Below are 21,898 nucleotides of genomic sequence, written 5' to 3'. Positions count from 1 at the left end.
CTTAGCTGCAGTGTTGGTGCCGGGAGGGCGCACGGGGTGAATGTCCACCCGCCAGGGGCCTCTGCCAAACGGGCTTTTGTTTATTTGAGATTTGAACAAAAAAAGGGCTGTCCTCATAAAAACACAGCTCCAGAAACCTCTTCGGGGTTTTGGGATCTGGGCAGGAGATGGCAGGAAGCTTTTCTCACTCTTTGTTAAACATTAAAAAAAATTTTCAGATAGAACATCGTAAATACCAAACAGCAGGAAGAAGAAATATCATCCAGGAACCCATCCCCATTGGACAAGCATTGTGAAATTTTGGCAGGGGGATTTTTGTATTTTTGAGGGCACATTTGTTTCTTATATAAATGGATCGTGCTGATTATAATTACTATTATTTTATGATTATTATTACTTTCTTTCTTTTCTTTTTTTTTTTTTGCAAAACCCCAGATCTATACAGCTTTGTAGCTTTCTGTTTTTTACTTAACATCATGCCATGAACTGGTTTCTTCCATCATCAGTGTCCATAAACTTCATTTGGGACAAATGATTAAAATTATCAGAGTTGAATACTGTAGTCTGCTTACCCAGTTTCCAGCAGTTGGACATTTAGATTGTTTCACATTTTTTGGTCCATCTCTAGCGCCTCATGTACCTCATACCCTCTGGCCCTGGGCCACTGTGAACTTTTAGTTCCTCCAAGGGCCTCCTGCCTCAGGACCTTTGCATAGGCTGTTCCTGCTGTCATGCTCTCTATTGGACCTTCTCGATGGGCTTCTTTCCCTCTCATCAGTTTGCATTGACAGCTGTCTTGTGTTTTTTTTTTTCTCTTTGAGTTCTGCCCATACCTCCCACCCCTGACTGTGAGCCACTTGAGGACAGGGGTGCCATTCCTTGCTGCCTCTGGAGGAGCTGGTGGTGGTGGTGGGGAGACTGTTAGTGTCACACTTTCCATATGTTCATCCTTGAGCTGTAAAAATGGGGCCTTGGCTTCTTTTTGTGCTTTAATTGGTCGACTTGGGGGTGAATAAGTTTTATGATCGGGGTAGGACGTACATTTTTATTTTGGCCCCCAGAACATGAGGTAAAGATGGAGGTAACCCCCACTGACACATGACATCCCATCCAGTCCTCCCTTGACATACCACACACATAAGGACCCACATGAGCATGGCAGTTACCATGGAGATCCATGGATGTCATTGTCACCACAGTCATAATAGGAGGTGCTCTTGACTGAACATTTAGTATGTGTCAGGCACTGTGCTAGTGCTTTTCAGGAATATACTCATTTAATCCTCAGAGGTGTTATTATTATCCTGATATTATAGACAAGGCAGCTAGGCTCAGAGAGGTATTGTTATTTGCCCAGGATCACACAAGATATAAACCCAGGCAGGGTGGTTCAGAGTCCATGCTCTTAAAGTACAGCCCGCCCCATCACACGACCACACACACACACACACACACACACACACACACACACACACCCCTCTCCAGCACACAAACTCTCAGACCCATGACTGCATACCTAGCTGGCACACCCCCATGAACATGCCCTCACCTGCTCCCTGTCCCTCCATAACACCACCACCTACTCCCTTCCCGTCCTTCACAACCATCAGGACACCCAGATCCACTGCCACCTTGCACCCCACTCCCCGCCTTCACAGGCAGAACTGACCAGTGAACCCTTCTACTGCGCACCGTTGAAACAGCCTTGTCCCCAGGCATCCCACACACAACCTGGTTCACAATCCAAATATACACACGCATCCTATATCCACCCAACCACCTGGAAACTTGTTCCTTGGACCCGAGCATGGCGCATGCCCACCCGTTCATGTGTGCCACACGTGTGCGCACACCAGCAGCAGCCTTGGGGGTGGGGTGGGCGGTGCACATCGGGCTTGGCCTGCAGAACTGCTGCCTCCAGCCCGGCCCCAGGGTGAACGGGCCACTCCTGGGTGTCAGCAGGTGTGGCTCAGCGGGCCCTGGCTGGTTCCCCGGCCTGGCCCTTCCTTGAGGGGTGGGGTCATGGTGACCCCATGGTGACTCGGCCTTGCTGGGGGCAGCTTCAGGTGTGCTGGCCTCTGACTGCTGTGGCAGCCTGGATGCCAGGGGTCCCCTCGTCCCCTGTGGGAAGGGCCCGGGGCTCAGTGGCTCTACCAGGCAGTGTGCTGGGCCCTTTTGTGCCAGGTGGGGAAACTGAGGCTAAGGACACACAGCCAAAGTCACAGGCCTCCCGTTGGCCACGCCGTCATACCGCCTTGCTGTGGGGCTGGCCCAGGCAGCGCCTATTCTCGGGCTGGCTTTGAGGCCCCGTCCCTCTGTGTTTTCAGGATTGTCCCCTCTCTTTATTCCTGCCAGTGATTCAGCCTTTTGGCTTCTGGAATTTGGCAAGATGTGTGACCTCGGACAGGCACTTAATCTCCGTAAGCCTCCGTTTCCTGCTTTCTCAATGGTAACCTGTAGTCGCTGGGTGATGGCTGGGTGACGGCTGGGTGACGGCTGGGTGACGGCGAGGGGTCTGGCCTAACCTCTGTCCAGAGCTGTCTGCCAGCTGGAGGCAATCGCGGGGTGGTGGGGCGGCTCCTCCCGGCTCCGCCCTGCTCCCCTTGCCCACTCCCACCTCCGCCCGCCCCCTGCCCCCTGCTTGGCTGGCCACGTGGCCGCAGCGGGTCTAGACCTGGGTCTGCTGGGCCCCAGGCAGCCCAGGCAGGACGGAATTCGTGCCAGCGCCGCAGACACCACCCTCCCTCCTGGGCGTCCCTGACCGCGCCCGCCGCTAAGCTCCCCAGAGGCTGTCTTTGGGGTTTAGGGATGTTGCCAGGGGGTTTGGGGTGGCGGCCAGGCCCAGGATCCTGACGCAGCTGCGGGAGCCCCTAAAGAGCTGGACTCGCTGAGGGTGCCCATGCTCAGGTGTCTGCCGGGAGACAGGGGTCGTAGCCCACAGGGTTCGTGTCCCGGCTGGAGGCTCTGGGCTTCTACGGGGACAGGGTCTCCGAGTGAGGGGCGCCCCTAACTGCGCATGGAGGATCTCGTCTTGTCTTTGGGATTACTGACCTGTGTCAGCGCCACGTGTCTTCCCTGCAGCGCCCAAGCCACCCTGTCTTGTTCGCAGCTGTCTCTTGGCCCCCAAGTACTGTGCCTGGTGTGGGGTGAGGGTGGGGATCAGTAAAAACATACACGATGCTGAGTGCTTTTACATGTATGTTCTTTTTTAAAGATTTTATTTATTTATTCATGAGAGACACACAGAGAGAGGCAGAGAGACAGGCAGAGGGAGAAGCAGGCTCCCTGCGGGGCGCCTGATGCAGGACTCGATCCCGGGACTCTGGGGCCTCATCCTGAGCTGAAGGCAGATGCTCAACCGCTGAGCCCCCCAGGCACCCTTACATGGGTTCTTAGCAAATCTCTCCACGCTTTTGGAAGTAGGTAGGATTATTAGCCCATGTGACAGGTGAGGAAGCCGAGGCTGAGGAAGACAAGACACTTGCCCAGGTTCAAAAAGGCGGGGTTTGAACTTGAGTGTGCGTGCTGTGAACTGCTCCTGGCAGCTCTCCTCCGGCTCGGCTCGGATGCCCACTTGCCAGGTACTGATCTAGATGCAGCTCTCCCCGCCTCTCCTTCTCCCTGCCTTGAAGCCAGCAGGTCTCACCTGGACGCACAGGATGGAGGATGTGACATGTGAGCCGCCCTCCCCCAGGAGGCTCTTGGCAGGTGGGAGGTAACTCCACGCTCCCCCTCCCTGCTCGGGAAGGGAAGGCGGATCAGAGTGCAGGGGAGGCAGAGAGAGGAAGGTGATTCTGTGAGAGCCCCAGATGCAATCTCACAGCACCTCAAAGCCTTAGAAGATCTGGCCACACCACTTCCCTCCACTCTGCTCTAGCCCTGCTAGCAGAAATTTCTGTTCTTGAGCTCTTTTCGGATTCTGGACCCCTTGGTCTTCCCCTGGCTGACTCCCTGTGATCCTTTAGGTCATGCAGCTGAAATGTTACCTCCTCCAGGAAGCCTTCCTTGATCACCTAGTGTTAACGGTGACCCCCAACTTTTAAGTTCTTCACTGTCGCCCCATCACCAAGCCCTGGGTTGGGTCACTTTTTGAAGAAATCTCTAAAAGAGCAACTTTGAAACAGCCAGTGCAAACGGTAGAACCTCAGATGGTCTTGGTAGTCATTCTTGGTAGTCAGGTGGACCCATTTCACAATGGGGTATGTCTCACCAGCGTGTCAGACACCCTACGGGAGAACGGGTGTCCTGAACAGGTCCCATCTCATGAGTCAGATTCTAGGAAGGAGAGGTGTCTTAAGCTGAGCTCCCCCAGCAGCAGGGCCTGAGTGAATGGTGCGAGGGGAAGTGGTTTATTTGGGTGGTGATGCACCATTAGGATATGCTAATGAGCCGGTTACCCCTGTCGGCCACTGGGAACATTGGGGAGACTATAAACACACCCTTGAATTGTCACACCGCCGGCAGAAAGCTGGCCACCTGTGCCGAGCAGATTTAGGTGAGGCTCCAAGAGGCGTCGTGAGCATCTGCTGTGACGCGGCAGGCTCTTCCCTTGGTGGCTGACAGGCATGGGGCAGCCGAGGGCGACCGAGGGCCACCGAGGCCGACAGAGGCTCAGGTGAAGCATGGCCTGTGCTCAGAGGCTGTGACCGGGAGAGGCCACCGGTTCCGCCGCAGGTCCGCGGCTGTTTGCACAAAGTTGCCACTTGAATATAAAAGGATCTTTGAACCAGAGAGGTCCTTTTCTTGGGTTCACCTTCTACTTTATGATAAGAAGAGTGCCTGTATATTGAGCGCTTGCTGAATACACTTTCCAGGCATCTTTGCTTCCCTGTATTGTTTGTGATGCTGCACAAAGCCTGTCTCTCCTCCTGCTTCCCGCAGCTTTCCTGCACCCGTGCAGAAATCCAGTGGACTAATTCTACAGGCTCCCACCTCCTCCTAGTCTAAATGATTAATAATAATAACACTGTTGACAAGGACAGTCATTGACACGTGCAGTGACCACAGACGTTGCGCACTTGCACTTTGCACATGTGATCTCAATTAATCCTCACAAAAGCATGTGAAGTACAAAGCCTTGGTTGCGTTTTATAGATGAGGCAGCTGAGGCTCAGAGAGGTGGAGCGACTGGCCCAAGGTCACACAGCTAGGAGAGGTTGGGACCCCATTGGGTGCCCAGCTGGTTGATTCCAGAAGTCCACGCTCTGAATGGTCATACAGAAGGCCACAGACAGGGCAAGGAGACCAGGGGCTCCTGGCCGCCAGTCCTGCATGCTATGCCTCAAACACGGCATCCTCTGAGCTCTTAATAACTGGTGATTATGCTGGGCAAAAAGCAGGGTCTGGGAGAACTGAGAGCAGGTGGTGTTTATCCAAATTTAGGAGATTGTATAGTGTTTTCTGTAACCTGGCCTGGTAAGTTGCCTTTGGGGGAGGGGCTCACAATGACTCATGGGGATCCGACTCCCCTGCCCTGGACCCAGGTGGCTGTTCTTTTTTTTTGTATTCATAAGAGACACACAGAGAGAGGCAGAAACACTGGCAGAGGGAGAAGGAGACTCCATGCATGAAGCCCGATGTGGGACTCCATTCCGGGACTTGGGGATCACGTCCTAAGCCAACGGCAGACCTTCAACCATTGAGCCACCCAGGTGTCCCCAAGGTGGCTGTTCTAAGAGCTGAAGTGTGGCCAGGATATCTTGTTGGAGGGCACTCTCTAGACTCTAGGACATTTTAAAGCTTTGTTGTTGGTGACTGGAAAGCAAAGATGTTCAGGTGGGGTTCTTTTGCGTGTCTTCTAGAGATAAGGATAAAGGGCTTTGGGAGCGGAGGGTAAAGCCTCCCCCACACTCTCATGCACACCCACACCTTATGGATGCTGCTTCTCTTTAGGCTGGGCACCTGGCATGTCTAGAGGTCATCTCTGGCATTAGACGTCATTCAGGAGGCAGTGCCTCCTCCTGGGCCCCAGACAAAGGCTTGGGTTCTGTCTCAGGGAGGGGTCCCAAGAAGCAGAGCTGGAGATGCACATTGAGGAAGAAAGTGACTGGGGCTGAGCTCTCAGAAGGGGGAGTGAGTGAAGCTGGAGAGGGCAGAGGAGGGGGTGTGACTTCAGCCAGGTTTAGCTTTAGCCTGATTCCCCAGGGAGCTCTGGAGCCAGAGAACAAATCCTGCCTGGAAGCAAGGGTACACAGGCTTTTGTGTCCTATATCAGTCTGTTGTTGGCTATGGATGTCCTGGTTTGTGGGGGAGCTTATAGGCAGGGTTGTGGGCCAGCCTGTTGGAGGATAGCTCTCCTGGAAAAACGTGTACCTGTGTACTATTAGCAGACAGCCCTCATAGTAGGTGAGAGCAGGGTGCAGCACCAGGACAGGGGACCTGGTAGGAGGATGGTACAGCAGTGTCTCCTGGAGGTTCAATGCTGGATTTGTCCCTAACTGGCTGTGTGACTTTATGTAAGCCACTTGCCCTCTCTGGGCCCAAATTTCACCTTCTGTACGCTGAGGTAGTTGCACAGAATCACTACTCCATCCCATTCTTATCCTCCCTCAAAACACTAATTTTCTCATTCAAACATCCCTGTGTTTCAGCAGATATTTATTGTGTACCTCTTAGTGCCAGGCACCTTGCTAGGCTCTGGCAGTAAACTAGGGAGCACAACAGGAGGGAGCAAGGCAGACAAATAGAACAGGCTTAAAACAGGGGACAGTGTCACCAAGAAGCAGGAAGTTTTGGCAATCCTACCTGGGGCGGGGGTGGGGGGTGGTGAGGTCAGGGAAGGCTTCCTGGAGGAAGAGGCATCTCATCAGGGAGCTGTTGCTGAGTTAGCACACGTGGGTACTGACATCACTCAGGAAGAAGGGAGGTGATTGGCAAATCCCTGTGGGTCTCTTTCCCTTCGAAGAGTGGATTTCTTTCTAGATCCTGACTCCCTCCGTATCAAGGCAAACGGTTTCTAGGATGAGTGAGTCTGGAGCGAGGAAAGAAGGTGGGGAGCATTTGGCAAGAGGTGAAGTCCCTGGGTGCACAGGGGCAGATCATTTGGAGCTGTGCTAGGGGGTGTGGCTTTATTTGGTGAGCACCTGGGGCCACTGGAAGTTTAGGCTTTGTTCTCAGGGATAGTAGCAAACCTTAAGTATGTGTATGTTTGTATATGTAACTTGTAACCACCACTCCTATCAAGATATAGAACATTCCTAAGCCCCCAGAAAGCTTCCTTATACCGCTTTTAGTTAATAATCGTCAAAGGCTATTTTTGTTTTAAGATTTTATTTATTTATCCACGAGAGACACACAGAGAGAGGCAGAGACACTGGCAGAGGAAGAAGCAGGCTCCCTTCGGGGAACCCGATATGGGACTCGATCCTAGGACCCCAGGGTCATGCCCTGAGCCGAAGGCAGACGCTCAACCACTGAGCCACCCAGGCGCCCCTCCTCAAAGGTTATTAATGCTGTTCTTTCAGTTGCCTCGAGGAGGCTTTGGATATTTCCTGAACTTCATACAAGTGTGCTTTGACGCACATACTGCTTTGGGTTCTGGTTGTTTTGCTCACCTGGTGTCTGTGATTGCTGTCCATGTTTTGCCTGTCACAGTAGTTTGGTTTTTTTCACCGCTGTATTTCATTCCATCATAGGAATATGCTAGTAGTTCTTTATCCAGTCTACTGTTGATGGGCAGTTAGGTGGTTTCGGCTTTGGCTATTATGAATGAAGCAGCGAGGAGCATCCGTGTGCGCGTCCTTTGTGAACCAAGCACTCATTTCTGTTGGGTAAGTACCCAGCCGTGCGTTAGGTGTAGATCGGCTTCAGTGGACTCTACCAAACAAAGTATTTGTGCCGGTTTAAAATCAGTTCCACTTCTGCATCCTTGAAAGCACTTGCCAATGCCAGTCTTTGTAATTTTGGCCATTTTGGTGGATCTGGGGGTGGTTTGTCATTGTGATTATAGTTTTGCATCCCCAGGGACCAGTGAGGCTGAGCATCTTTTCATATGCTTATTGGTCATTGGAGACCTTTTTCTGTGTGTGTGCATGTGTGTATTCCAGGTCCAAGTAGATAATAGTTTTCGGATCATGCCTGCTGTGTCATCCTGTGGGCAGCTCACTCAGGATTCCTGTAGCTGGAAGGTCCTTCATTTATAGAACCCTTGGGCCAAAGCAATTTCTGTGTCATATAAATAAGTATAGACTTGAATATTATATAAATTATATAGTACATATAAATACATGTAATGCAGATAGTAACATACATCACCAGATTAGATATAATATACGTAAGCAACGCGTAGTTATATATAGTTTTATATATGTTTTTATATATACATTAAAATTACATTATGAATCAGGAACCCCGGGTTCTTTTTTTTTAATTTATTTTTTATTGGTGTTCAATTTGCCAACATCTAGAATAACACTCAGTGCTCATCCCATCAAGTGCCCCCCTCAGTGCCCGTCACCCCCACCCCCACCCCCCTCCCTTTCTACCACCCCTAGTTCGTTTCCCAGAGTTAGGAGTCTCTCATGTTCTGTCTCCCTTTCTGATATTTCCCACTCATTTTTTCTCCTTTCCCCTTTATTCCCTTTCACTAGTTTTTATATTCCCCAAATGAATGAGACCATATCATGTTTGTCCTTCTCCGATTGACTTATTTCACTCAGCATAATACCCTCCAGTTCCATCCACGTCGAAGCAAATGAGAACCCCGGGTTCTAGTTGGAATTCTGACTGGTGTGTGTCCCACCTCTGGGTTAGGAAAATCATTCTTCTCTCTGGCATGGACACACTTCTTTCCCATTTTCCTGTGCTAAAAATCAAGCAGGCTCTTTTTTTTTTTTTTTTTAAGATTTTATTTATTTGCTCATGAGAGACACACAGAGAGAGGCAGAGACACAGGCAGGGGGAGAAGCAGGCTCCATGCAGGGAGCCTGATGTGGAACTCGATCCCAGGACCCCGGGATCACTCCCTGAGCCAAAGGCAGATGCTCAACCGCTGAGCCCCCCCTGGGCGTTCCAAGGAGGGTCTTCTCATATCTGGACTCAGTGTTAGTGAGGTGCCGTGGTTTAAGGATCCAGGAAAAGAATCACTTTGGATTTTTTTTTTCCCCCAAGCACCCAGGAAGTGTTTGGCAACTTGGTTGGGGTGGGGGTGCAGCTCCTTACCATTGGCAACCACTGGGCAAGGCAGGGATGCTGAGCACCCTTGGGTGCTTCTGGTTGGGCTCCCTGCTGAGGCAGGGGTGTGATGATGAGTGCGATTCTTACGGGCGGGGGGTACCTGTGGAGGTAATACAGGGAAGACAAGGAGACTCACATAGGGTGTGTGATCAAGACTATAGAACCTCAGAGTTTTCTGCCAGAGAAGGGAGGGAGCTGGGGTATTGATATACCTGTTCCTTCCACCTTTGGTGGTGGGCTGACCTTCTGGGGCATTGACTCACTGGCACTTCTGACCTGCAGCACATGCTGCACCCTCCTCGAAAAGCTCTTGGGCCCTCTGACATTCATAAACGGTCAGTAACTTTATCTCTTCCGCTTTGTGCTTTCAGTGATTCAGGGTTTCTTGAATGTGCCTGTTTTCTCTCGCGTCCACACTGATTTTTCTCAGAAGGCAGCACAGCAGAGGAAGCAAGAGAGTGGGCTTCCTCATCAGTGTCCCAGAGCCTCAGTTTGCTCATCTGTAAAATGGGGGTAAAATGCTCCCTGCTGCCGAGGTTGCTGGGAGACGTGAGTGTGTGCCTGTGGCACGTTTCCCAGGAACCCAGCCTCATGGTCAGTAAATAGAAACGAGTTGGTTGTGATCCTCATCGTGTGAAATGTAGAAATTGTAACTAAGTAAAAAGAGTTTCTCTGAAACCCTTTGTGACTGCCTTGAGCTGAAAGTGTGAAAGAGTTGATTGTCCTCATTATAACTCATTATGTTTGTTATTCAGTGACTCCTAAAGAATTCCTTGTGAGCAGCAGACGTTACCTTAGAAATTGAACATGTTACCCTGACGTCTCTATCTGGTCCTTCTGGCCCCGCTGGTAGAGACTTCCTTAGTGCCCCGTGTTGCCAGTGAATAAAGATGATGGACTTGGGGGGTCGAGGGCTGGCTCATGGTCGATCACTGGAACACGTGGCACTCCTCCGTCCAAACCACAAATGATCTGGGCCCCACCATGAGTCACTTCATTCCCTGGAGCCTGTGCGAAGAAGAACCTTTTATTAACCGGGGCCTCTCCTCCGCCCTCCTCGTGGTGCACCCTGCGTTTAAGGCCGAGGGACGAGTCAAAATAAACTGTTCTCAGCGATGCTAAGGGTTGTGACTTCTTACAACGGGTGGGTGATTTGGGGTTCAGTTAAAAAAGGCTGGGCCTGGGACGGGGGCATCAGCCAGTCATTGAAAAGGCTGAGGATGAAGTTAGCTCCAGGGGACTGAGTGCCAGCTTGCCTATGGGACTCACCCCCTCCAAGCCTCAGTTTACACAGCTGGATATTGGGAGTGTGTGGAGCTGTCCAGTAGAACTTTGAGTGCCATCCACTGGTCCCCCAAGCCTGCTGAGCGCTTAAAACAGACCTAATGCAACTGAAGTGCTGGGTTCAAAATTGCGTTTGATTTTAACTAATTAGAATTTATTTATTTATTAAAAGATTTTATGTATTCATTCATAAGAGACACACAGAGAGAGGCAGAGACAGAAGCAGAAGGAGAAGCAGGCCCCTGCGGGAAGCCCGATGCAGGACTATATCCCAGGACCCCGGGATCACCACTGGAGCCAAAGGCAGACTCTCAGCTACTACTACTACTACTACTACTACTACTACTACTACTACTACTACCACGCACCCCTTAACTAATTGAAATTTAAATGTCAGTAGCCACATGGCAAGTGTCATACTATGAGCAACCCAGAGAACCTCATGGAGGCTGGGGCTTTTGGGATTATTATGCCACTCAGCTGCATCCTGCCTCCTCCAGGAAGCCCTCACCTCTCTTTCTCTTCAGCTGAGTTAAGCTCTGTATGAGTTTCCTACGACCACTGTAACAATTGACCACGGTTCAGTGGCTGCGACAAGTTTATCACCTTAACAAGTTTATTACTTTACAATTTTGGAAGTCAGAAGTCTAAAATGGGTCATCAGAGGTGTATTCCTTTTGGAGGCTCTGTCCTTGCCCTTTCCAGCTTCCAGAAGCTGCTGCAACCTTGGCTTGTGGTCCTGCATCACCTTGATCTATTTTTTTTAAAGATTTTGTTTATTTGAGAGAGATACAGAGCATGAGCAAGGGGAGGGGCAGAGGGAGAGGGAGAACCAGACTCTGTGCTGAGCAGGGAGCCCAAATATGGGGCTCGATCTCAGGACTCTGGGATCACAACCTGAGCTGAAAGCAAACGTTTAACTGACTGAGCCACTCAGGTGCCCCGATCTGTTTTTTTCATCACATTTTCTCTCTCTGAACTGACCTTCTTGCCTCCCTTTTACAGGAACCCTTGTCATGACACTGGATCCATCCAGATAATCCAGGGTAACCTTCTCCATCTCAAGAGCCTTCATTTAGTCACACCTGTAAAGTCCCACCTGCTGGTAAGGTAACAGATTCATTGGTTTTGGGGGTTAGGGTGTGGATGTCTTGAGGGGTAGCATTATTTTGTCTCTGTAAGCTCTTTGTCCCGTTGGGCCTCAATGTCACCTCAAAGCCCGTGGCCATGTCTGCTTCCCCCATTAGACTGTGCTTCAAGAACAAGTGGGGACACCTGTGTGACTCAGCGGTTGAGTGTCTGCCTTTGGCTCAGGGTGTGATCCTGGGGTCCTGAGATCGAGTCCCACATCAGGCTCCCCACAGGGAAACTTCTTCTCCCTCTGCCTGTGTCTCTGCCTCTCTTTCTATGTCTCTCATGAAAAATTAAAAAAACAAAAACAAAAACAAATGCATTCTGTCCCCCAGTGTTGGCTAGAAACCTGCTCTGAGCCAGGCCAGCCCAGTGCCAGGCAGTGGGGGTGAATGGCCGATGGGCAGAGAGCACATACTCCGGAGACAGACAGCCTGAGTACAGGTGTCCCAGGTCTGCTAGCTTACTAAGCAGTTGACCTCAGCAGATCACCTTGCCTTTAAAGCCTCAGTTTTCTTACCTGTAAAATGGTGCTAATACTAGTCTAAAACCCCAGGAGGTCTTTGAAGGGATTGACAAAAATTATGCATGTAGAGTCCTTGGCACAGTGCCCAGCACACAGCATCACCTCATAGCACAACAGTTGTTGACACTGCAAAGATTAACAGGAATAGGTGGGGGGGAGTGAGGCTGCCTGAGTTCAAATCCTGACTCCACTCCTTGGGCAAATTGCTCCACTTCCCAGGCCTTGTTGTCTTCATCCATCAAGTTGGACCTCATCATGCACCCCACCTCAGAGGGTGGATCAAGTGGAGAAATGCATTCACGATGCCATCTGGCACCAAATCAGTGCTCAATTAGTGTTAGCGATTTGGCGATGGTAATTATTAATACTACACTTTCCCAGGCCCCAGCTCTCAAGAGGCTGGAGGACCAAGCAATTGAACAAACTTGGAACGGCTCATTGGGGTGTCTTCTTGGTAGCTGGGCCAGGTATATGTCTTCAAGTGCACAGAGGCCCAGGTTCTGTGCCAGGACTGGGGCCTGTCTGGTGTGCCCCGAGGCTGGCAGTGCCAGGCCCTGACAGGTTTACAGGGGTGCTGGGAAGCTGGCCCAGGAGGACTCAGAGTCGGTTGGTTGCCTGAAGGGTATGGGAGGCACAGTTATCCTCCTGGGAAAACCGGGAGAGGCCATGTCAGGTATCACTGCAGGTTTATTGGTATGGACGGCATGCACGTGAGGCAGATAGAATGGCTGGCGGGTGTGGGGTGGGGTGGGTGTCACGTAGCAGCCAGAGAGACAGACTTGAGACTAATGACATCCCTGAGGACCCAGCTTTGGTCCTGACAGTCCTTTCAGGCTTTTCTTGTACCCTGGTTTTGGGGGATACTCTCTGGTGTTTACATTGTTTTTGGCACTTCCTCTGTTGTTAATAAGGCTTGTGTAGGTGACAGGCGCGTGCCAGATGCTAGGCTGGCCTCGCGAATGACATCTGCTTAGCCAGTTGTCCTTCTTTCTCCTCTCCCCAGCTGTGAAACCAGATACAGTTTGAGAGTAGGTAAGGGTAGACTCCCTGGAATCACTGTCTCTCAAATTCCTGCAGTAGAGACTTGGCTTCAATAGGTACATTATTATTCTTTACATAACAATAACAACAACAACAAAAATCTGGAGGGGAGTGGTTCAGAGTTAATGCAGTGGCTTAGCGGTGTTAAGGTCTTTTTCATGCCACCGTCCTTAAAATAGTGCTTGTGATCTTTGGTCTCAACATGGTTGCCTTAGCTCCAGGCATCACATCTCTGTTCCAGGTAGGAAGAAGGGAGGGAGCACTGTGAGCCGCATCCACCTGTTTTTATTAGCAAAGCAAATGCTTCACTGCGAATCTAGCTGTCTCCTCTTATGTCTTTTTGGTCAGAGCTGGATCACATGACCATGTTTCTAGCTGTGAAGGCCCAGAAAGCAGTCTCTGGCTTGTTAGCCTTAAGAAAGAAAGCTCCCTGAGAGCTTGCATCTTCATGTTTTGACTTCGACTCTATATTCTTTGATATTACTGGTGATTTCTAGCCTCATGGCCTTTTACCATATTCCACACAACCCCTGCGTGGACTTTTTATTATTTTATTTTTTTCTTTTATTGGTCAACTTTTTGCTTTTCCTAAAGTCAAATAAATTTTTTAAAGAACTTTTGTGAAAATCTCTTGTAAATAGTAAGCTAGTGTCACTTGTCTTAAATAGAAAATAACAGTAAAATTAAATACAACGAAACTAAAATAATATTTTAAAATATGCTGCAGCTAGATATGGTCTGAGCTTGGGGTTGTTTTTATTAAATTGGGGTATTACCACATAATGGAAACATTAAGTGTTTAAGTCACGGTAGCACTAGGCAGAGACAGTCTCTGGGGCTTCGCGGGAAGACACCAGGAGAATCAGAAGGACACGCCTTGCGCACGGTGTCATTCGCAGCGGCTTCATGCTGTACCTGGCCATCAGAGCATCCTAAGTGTTAACCTACGACCGACTTGTGTCCCACCTGGACTGCCTCCCACCTCTAGGGAACCTAGCACTGTCCCATTTTGCCTTCCCTGTGCCTGTGCTGGGCGTCAACTAGGTTTGGGGAAGGAGAACTCAGAATAGAGGGCTGTATGCCCTGGGTGAGCTAGGGTGGGGGTTCTAAATCTTAAAAGAAGAAGAACCTCAGCTTTAATTCTGATACAGGGCATTAGGACCAGGTACGTTGCCAAGGATGGTTGGAAGTGACTTTGGCCTGGGAAATTAGCATGGGCTTCTTGGAAGAGGTGTCCCTGACAATGCTCTAAAAAGATGGGTGGGAGTTGGGCAAACAGAACTTGTGCGGTGCGTAAAAAGCTGTCCACGGAGAAGGAATAAGTGGAAAAGACACTCAAGTCATGGAACCCCAATGGGAATCCGGGAGTGGAGACAGGCCCTGTAGTATAGACCAAGTTAGTTATTTTTGGCAGGCCCTGGAATACCTTGCCCAAAGCAATGGATGGTGAGAGCCATTTATTTTAGAGCTGAGGAGAGACATGATCACACCTTCTTAGGGTTTGAGCTTTGCACATAAGGCAGCTCTTGGGCCAAAATAAGCTAATTCTTCCAGAAATCTGTTTGTACTTGGAGGAATCTTTTTTTTTTCTTTCTGAAATGCAATATGCACTTCTCAGCCTCCCTAAAGAGAGAGCATGTTGTGTGCACATCTTTGTGAATCTAGCCGGCATCATGCTGTGTGTTGTGTTGAACCGAGCTTCGGGATTGAGTTTCCTCTGCTGTGAACATCCGTTCCAGGGTTGGGTCTTCCTTCCTGCTCCCTTTTCTACTGCCGGGCTGGACAGGCCTCCGGGCTGGGCCCAGACTCACCTCTCTATGTGAGTTGTTCTAATTGCCCTTGCAAACCTTATAGTCAGGTCTGTGATAATCTGGCCATAAACAAGAGCCAGGAAAGCTACAGAGTGAGGGCATGGCCAGCCAGGGGCCCTGGTTTATTGCTCATTAGACATCTTTATTGGGCTTGCCTCGGGGGAGAGGTTGAGAACCCTGACCTCCTAAGCTTTGAATTAAGTCAGCAGGGGATGTGTTTCCCTTAGGTGTGGAAGTCCATACTGCATATATCAAAAGCTCTAAAAAAAAGGTGTACATCTTTTGAACCAGTCAGCCCACTTCCAGGCAAAATTTATCTTGGGAAAATAAGTGCATGTGGGTGTTCATTGCAGTGTTTGGTTTTTAATGGTCAACGATTGGCAATATCCCACACATCCTGTAGTGGGGGATGGATTATCAGACGATGAGATACCCACAAAATGGAATGCTCCAGAAGCATTGGCAAGGGCTGTGTAGATCGTACAGTTATAGACGTGAAAGATGTTTATGATAGGTTTTGAAATTAAAAAAAAAAAAAAAAAGCAAGTTCCTAAATGGCAGGTCTGATTCCATTTTAGTTTTGACAGAAAGTTCCCATCTACACTGGAAATGCCCAGGTTGGTGTACATTGGAATGCTACTGGGGGGTCGGATTTAGGATTATTAAAAACATTTTTGCTCACCTGTATTTGTGAAGTTTTCTGTAATTATCATGTGGAGCACCTGAAGAGATCTAGTGGCTGGGCAAGTCTCAGACAGAATGATGCAGACGTTTTGACTGTTTTGAAGAGGGGATGTCACTTCCTTGAGGGAGTCCAATCTCAGGGGACTGAATTCTCCAAGATCTAGGGCAGGGTTCTACCCAACTCTTTCTGTAAAGGATCACAGAGTAAATATTTTAGGCTTTCTGGGCCATATGGCCTCTGTGGCCACCCCTCAGCTCTGTGTTCATATACCTTGGGAGAAGCTGTACATAAATACAAATAAATGGGTGTGGCTGTGTTACAATAAAGCTTTATTTACAAAAACAGGTGGTGGGCCGGATGTGGCCTGCAGACTGCAGTTTGCCCATCCCTGATTTGGAGAAAAACAAACAAAAAAAGCAGCTTGATTAATGGCTTCAGCCAGTCCAGAAATAGCACAAATAGTAGGAAGGAACAGGCTAATGAGGATTGAAAAGGCGGATGTTTAAATAAAGGCGTAAAGATAAGGTGAACCATTCTTTCTCCAGATCAGCACTTGCATCTGGCCTGGGGGTGTTGGGCTGAAGCAGTTTGGGTCCCGCTTTCCTGTATCTGGTGCTCCAGGGCAAGTTTGGGAAAAGCCTCCTCAACTCTTCCTCTGGATTCCAGAGTCTGGAATGGGGGTGTGCTGAAAGGGAATCCACTGGAACTTGAACTAGACTCGGAGGTCAAGCCTATGCTAATTAAGGCCGTTCTTAAAGAGACAGTACACACTTTGGAGGAAACTTGGCTCTCACTACTTTCCTCCGTAGGGGAGTAAGAATTTTATTTAGGGGACACCTGGGTGGGTCAGCCTTTGAGCGTTGAGCGTTTGGCTCAGGGCGTGATCCCGGGGTCCCGGGATCGAGTCCCACGTCAGGCTTCCTGCACGGAGCCTGCTTCTCCCTCTGCCTGTGTCTCTGCCTCTCTGTGTCTCTCATGATTGATGGCTAAAATCTTTAAAAAAAAAAAAAACCAAAAAACTTAAAAACAAAAAAGAATTTTATTTAGTCCTTCAACAACCCTTTACGGAGTACTGCTTTTTTATAAGGAATCATGGGGGCCCAGGAGGTTTAGAACACACATCTCAGGATCCAGAGAGCTGGCTCCATGGCAGACGATGCACCAAGCGCAGAGAGAAGTGGATAATGCAGCCCCGAAGAGTCTGGGGTTGAGCCAAGTCAGAATGCCAGAATGTTTAAAATCTCGGAGAGGGGGATCCCTGGGTGGCTCAGCAGTTTGGCGCCTGCCTTCAGCCCAGGGTGTGATCCTGGAGTCCTGGGATTGAGTCCCACATCGGGCTCCCTGCATGGAGCCTGCTTCTCCCTTTGCTTGTGTCTTTGCGTGCCCCCCCCCTCTCTTTCTCTCTCATGAATAAAGAAATAAAATCTTAAAAAAAAAAAAATCCCAGAGAATTTAGTGACCCCTTGTTCAACATCTTGTTTCATGGAAACTGAGGCTCAAAGGGAGGCAGGGACTTGCCCAAGCTCTCATAGCAAGACAGTGGAACTGAGACCAAATCTAGGGTGAGGGGCGTGTTGTGTGATTTCCATTTTTATGAAATACCCAGAAATGGCAAATCCATGGAGGCAGAAAGTGAGAGTGTAGTGGTTGCCAGAGGCTGGGGGTGGGGAATGACGGCTTTCGGGATTCCTTTGGGGGTGACAAAAACGTTCTGGGGCTAGACAGGTGATGGTGGCACCATGTTGTGAATTTGCCAGGTGCCACTGTGTTGTCTGCTTTGAAATGGGTGAAATGATGAATTTTATGTCATGCAATTTCTACCACAATTAACAACAAAAAAGTAAGATGATGGAATAATTTATCTCCAAACCTGGGTGCTTTAAGAGTGCAAGGGGTCTGCACCAGGTCAGCCAGACTGTGTGGAAAACCATCCTGTTCTGACTCCTGAACCAGTGTTTTGTACTTGCTGATGTGATTTCTGACTTGGGTTAACAAAATGCATGAGTTTTAGAAAGTTGTGCCTCCCAGATTTTCCACCAAGGTAGCCCCACATTGCCCCAAGGATGGTCAACGAATAGGCTCACACTGTATGACTGTTTCCCAGTAGCTTTGGGCCTGTGCATATACTGTCTCGTAGGCTGGCACTGCCCTCTTTCTCTGCTTGGCTGACTCCTACCAGGTTCATTGAGATGTTACCTCTTCCAGGAAGACGTCCCTGACTACTTCCTTGGGCTTCTACAGCCTCACTTTCTGCTGCCTGTCAGGGCCCCCTACAAATTTTTGTGGTCTTTCTTTTCCCCCTTCCTCCACTAGACTGTGTCTGTGACCCACTGTGATCAGGAGTGGGGTCTCCTTCCTTCCCCCTGCATTCCCAGCGTGAGGGGGCATGGCCCAGTGTGGACCTTTAATAGAGATTTGCCTAAAGGACACAGGTCTACATGAACTGTGTCACGTGGTAGTTAGAGCTTGAGCAGTAGGTTTACTTTACGTTTGTGTTTAGTTTCTTGTTTTAAAAAAAAAAGTGGTAAAATACATACAGCACAGACTTAACTGTTTTTTTTAAAAATATTTTTTTCTTTATTTATTTATGATAGTCACAGAGAGAGAGAGAGAGAGAGGCAGAGACACAGGCAGAGGGAGAAGCAGGCTCCATGCACCGGGAGCCCGACGTGGGATTCGATCCTGGGGCTCCAGGATTGCGCCCTTGGCCTCCAGGATTGCGCCCTGGGCCAAAGGCAGGCGCCAAACCACTGCGCCACCCAGGGATCCCAGACTTAACTGTTTTTAAGTGTACAGTTCAGTGGCATTAAGTACATCCACACTGTTGTGCAACCAGCATTACCATTCATCTCTAGAACTTTCTCATCAACTCATACTGAAACTCCATCCCCGTTAAACACTGACTCCCTGTTCCCTTCTACCCCAGCGCCTGGCCCCCACCATTCTACTTTCCATCCCCATGAATTTGACTATTTGTGCTTTTGTGACTGGCTTATTGCACTTCTCATAATGTCCTCAAGGCTCATCTGTGTTATAGCACACATCAGAATATCCTTCCATTTTAAGGTCGAATAATATTCCGTGGTGTGGAGATACCACCTTTTGTTTATTCATCTATCTGTAGACATTTGGGTTGTTTCTACCTTCTGGCTATTGTGAATAGTGTTGCTTTGAACACTGGTGTGCAAGTATCTGTTCTGGTCTCTACTCTCAGGGGTGGGATGGCAGGGCCATGTGGTAATTCTGTGTTCAGTTTTTGAGGATCTGCCCTCCTGTTTTCACAGCCTCTGCACCATTTTATATTCCCACAGTGGTGCACACAGGTTCCAGTTTTTCCACATCCTTGCCAACACTGCTTCTGTTCTGTTTTGGTTTTGGTTTTTTGTTTTTTTATAACAGCCATCCTAATGGTTGTGAAGTATCCTTTACATCTGAACATCGTGAAAAGCAGTTATTCTCAGGGCATCTGGGTGTCTCTCGGTTAAGTGTCCTACATTTTGGTTTTGGCTCAGGTCATGATCTCAGGGTTCTGGGATCCAGCCCTGCATCAGGCTCAGTGCTTAATGCAGAGTCTGCTTATCCCTCTCCCTCTGCTCCTCACCCTGCCCCTCCCTCTCATAAATAAATAAAATCTTAAAAAAAAAAAAAAAAAGCACACCTGAAGTCTTCCTTAAAAAAAAAAAAAAGCAGTTATTCTAGTTAGCCCATGTGGACTTTGGAAGAAATCTGACAGGGAGAAGAGTGGCGTCAGCATAACTCCAGTTGCCCATGGGCAGGTCACTCTGCTCTGGCTTTGTCTTCCTCATCCATAAGCTGGGGTCATAGCAGGACCTGCTTCTGCAGTGGGACAGGATTTTTGTGCCACTCGTAATCTTCTGTGCTGGCTGGACACTGGGAGGTCTGGTCTTGCCTGCTCATGTTGCAATTTTTGTGACGTTTCAAATAGCATACCACCCTGAATCCAGGGGTGGTTATTGCTGTGCCTGCGTACATAAACACTGTAAAGGACATGTTTGTGTAGGTGGCTCTCTCTTCCCTTAGATTTTTTTTCCCGTAGGATAAGTTTTTGGAAGCGGGGTTACCAGGAATGCCTGGGTGACTCAGTTGTACATACAACTCTTGATTTCAGGTCAGGTCATCCTCTCAGGGTTGTGGGACCCAGCCCTGCACTGGGCTTCACACTCAGCATAGAGTCTGCTTGTCCCTCTCCCTCCACCACTACCCGCGCCCCCCCCCCCGCAAATAAATAAGTAAATAAATAAATAAAATCTTTGGGCAAAAAAAGAAACAGCGTTACTGAATCAAAAATAAATGCATGTGGGACGCCTGGGTGGCTCAGTGGTTGAGCATCTGCCTTTGGCTCAGGTCGTGATCCTGGGGTCCTGAGATCGAGTCCTGCTCAGGCTCCCTGCAGGGATCTTGCTTCTCCCTCTGCCTATGTCTCTGCCTCTCTTTCTGTGTCTCTCATAAATAAATAAAATCTTAAAAAAAAAAAGAAATAAATGCATGCTTGGGGGTGAATATATTGGAGAAATACACTTGGTTTATAGTCAGAAGATTTCAACCCTAGCTCAGCCCCTCCTTGCCATGTGAGCCGGCTCATTTTCAAAACTGTGTTTTCCTCATCTCTAGAGCGGTGGTAATAATTTGAGAAGTACAAAGTTGTGAATATTAGATGGGAGAAGGCAGAAGGTGCACAGAGTCACGTAGTGTGGTGCCTGACTCTTGAGGGAGTCTCAAAAAATAGTGATTGAGAGTGAATATTGCCGATTTGCTTTTATAACGGACACTGGCCTTGGGAGCAAATGAGTGTATCTGTTTCCCCAGAGCCATGGCTAATGGGATGCTCTATTTCCTTCTCTCAGGGATGCTTTCCCTTCAAATACTTTTTTTTTTTTTTTTTTTAAAGATTTACTTATTCCGGGAGCCCGACGCGGGACTCGATCCCGGGACTCTAGGATCGCGCCCTGGGCCCAAGGCAGGCGCTAAACTGCCGAGCCACTCAGGGATCCCCTTCCTTCGAATACTTTTTTACACACTGGCTTTATGTCCCTTCTGACGTCAGATCCTGGGGCTACAGTTGTGAACTGGACCCAGGACCCAGAATCACCCCATCTAGCAGAGGAAACAGTCACCACGTGTGTGATCAATGCCAGGCTAGGGAGAAACAGAGACTTAGATAGCACAGCACAAAGGGGGCACTTGAACCCACCCTAGGGCATCAGGGCAGGCTTCCTGGAGGAGGTGGCATTTTGGAGCTCAGGACTGAGGGATGCCTAGGGATTAGTCAAGCGGTAGGAAATGGCAGTGTAGAGGCATGGAGGCACGGAAGAGCATAGGGTGTCTTGTGACCTGTCTGGGGGGTTCATTGTGCTAAAGTAAGTACGTGAGTGCGTGCTAGAGACAGACAGATAGACAGGGCCCAGGGGGTGGGGGGAGTGGGGGGAGGTATGAAGGGGATCCGGATCCTGCCAGGTCTTAGGGATGAAGTTTGACATGCTTTGCTCTGAACAAGGAGGGGTGGCGCGATGGTGCTTGCGAGTCATAGCCTCACTCTAGTGCTGCTAGAGTAGATTGGAGGAGGCTCCAGCAGAGACAGGAATGTCAGCGAGGAGGTGGGTTTTCAGTGTCCCTTCTTCATGAAGTTTTCCCGGGCCACTCTCCTTCTTAGGGTCGCTTGTCCAACTTTCTGTGTATCTTGTTTATTTATGTTGTTTATTCCTATCTTCTTGACTGCCGGCTCCTTGGGCACAGGGTTTTCCATGTGTTGTGTTCACTGCTGTGTCCCTAGCGCCCGGCCCGGAGCCTGGTACGTGGTAGATGCTCAATAATTGTGTATTGGAATGAATGAACGAACGGACAAATGAACGAACGAATGAGCTAGGGCAGTTGCCATGGGGACGGAGAGGAGAGGATGTGTGTACTCCAGTGCCATCAGCCATCGGGCCCCTTCCTTCTGGGGCCCGTGGGTGGACGTTTACTGCAGCCCTGCCCTCCTGGGAGGGACGCGGGCCTGCACTTGGCACCTCCTGCAGGGCGCCACGCAGGGTGGATTTGCAGATTTGGGAGGCCAGGTCACATTCCGGAAGACACTGGAAGGCGTGAGGACTGGCTCACACCCCTCAGCAGATGGTGGCATTCCCGAGAAACGGCACCCAGAGATGGCTGAGTGAATGACTGGTGAGCTCCCAGATTGGATTTAAGGGTGTAATTACGAAAGATCTGCAGCAGCTGTTAGAACGAATC

At 49.4% G+C, this 21,898-nt stretch overlaps 1 protein-coding gene across 3 annotated transcripts in view; it reads left to right on the top strand.

Annotated features, from left to right (window-relative positions):
- KIAA1671 (KIAA1671 ortholog) overlaps positions 1 to 21,898 on the top strand; it is a 200,682-nt gene that overhangs the window by 31,451 nt on the left and 147,333 nt on the right. For 2 of the 3 annotated variants that reach the window (XM_041728937.1, XM_041728938.1), the window contains exon 2: positions 11,464 to 11,563. The gene's annotated coding sequence lies outside the window, so the exon portion shown is untranslated. Of the gene's footprint in view, positions 1 to 11,463; positions 11,569 to 21,898 lie in introns of all 3 variants that reach the window. The other variant, XM_041728939.1, reaches the window with a different exon arrangement.

This window comes from Vulpes lagopus, chromosome 14 (genome assembly GCF_018345385.1).
Source record: "Vulpes lagopus strain Blue_001 chromosome 14, ASM1834538v1, whole genome shotgun sequence".
NCBI classification, from domain to species: Eukaryota; Metazoa; Chordata; class Mammalia; order Carnivora; family Canidae; genus Vulpes; species Vulpes lagopus.
The sequence above is the reverse complement of the archived record's forward strand: the minus strand, read 5'-3'. Positions and strand labels throughout refer to the sequence as shown.